This window comes from Hyaena hyaena, unplaced genomic scaffold (assembly GCF_003009895.1).
Source record: "Hyaena hyaena isolate Hyena2069 unplaced genomic scaffold, ASM300989v1 scaffold_1125, whole genome shotgun sequence".
NCBI lineage: Eukaryota > Metazoa > Chordata > Mammalia > Carnivora > Hyaenidae > Hyaena > Hyaena hyaena.
The window spans coordinates 321,573-322,803 of record NW_024081759.1 but is presented as its reverse complement, the minus strand read 5'-3'; positions in this window follow the sequence as shown (position 1 = coordinate 322,803).

Below are 1,231 nucleotides of genomic sequence, written 5' to 3'. Positions count from 1 at the left end.
CTCTGCACCCGTGAACTCACTGTGAATCTTTGGATGTGTACAACAAAAGCCAGGGAATGTTTATCTGGCACTTCCAAAACATGAGGTTTTACTTCTAGTCATCTAAGTCACATCCTGTCATGTTGCTACCTGAACGAATCATGTAGGAAACATTCCAGTCATTTAAACTTGAGCCATTTTCCTTTCTTCTGTGGTTTCTCGTCCAGGTGCCTGCTTTGCTTCGGTGGCTTTAACGGCCTGATAAGCCTTCCTCTTTTTCAGGAGATTGTCTGGAACGAAAGAGATCTTTTTCTCTGCTTTTGCTCCACCATGTTTCTAAAGCTGCCAAGAATAATCTTTTAATGATGTTACAGCCCCTATGGATTTAGTCATCAGCATTCATCTTGCAACAGGGCCATAGAAGTCAAGTGACTACAATAGTAGATGGAAATCATTTCCCAAGTTCTTACATTTTCTTTTCCTTCTTTAATGCATACTTAAGAAAAAGAGATAGAAGCAAACTTTCTCCCTTTCTCCATCACTTTCTAGATTTCATCATTTTACAAATTTTATTATTTCTATGTAATTAATGAAGTGTTTTGTGCTTTGGTAATTATCATTTGAGTCTCTTATTTCTAAACCTTGTTATACTCCAAGAGCTTTTGCAAGACTTTAATTTTATACTTTTTTATTCTAGTAATGTGTGAGTAATATTGTATGCATTTCACAGAATATTGAACTGCAACCAATTTTTATGTGCCAAACATGATTCTGTCAACTGTGTTAAATAACAGTATTGTTTTTAATGTAATTTTTAAATAACTTAGTAAAAGTTAAGCACATAGAATAGAGAACAACCATAAGAATATAAATCTTGAGGGCTTTTTAAAATATGCTAGTTGGAATATTATGTGCAATACTTAGCTGTTTCTATCAAAAAGCATACATATTAAAATAAAAAATAAGTTGGAATAAAGTGCATGGAAGAAAATTTCTCATCTGTTAAATAAGATTATCCCAAATAAAATATTCACAACACTTAACTGTTTTTCTTCAATACAAATGGATTTGAGCAGGTAAAAATGATATAAGCTCCTAATGTTCAATCTGTGAAAATTGAGTAAAATACCAGAAATATAAATAAGGAAAAAATAAAATAGTTTTTCATACAAAATGGACTTAAATATATAAACAAAGATGAGTATTAAAAAAACTGCTTCAAATAATAGTAAATGGATATACATCTTTTATT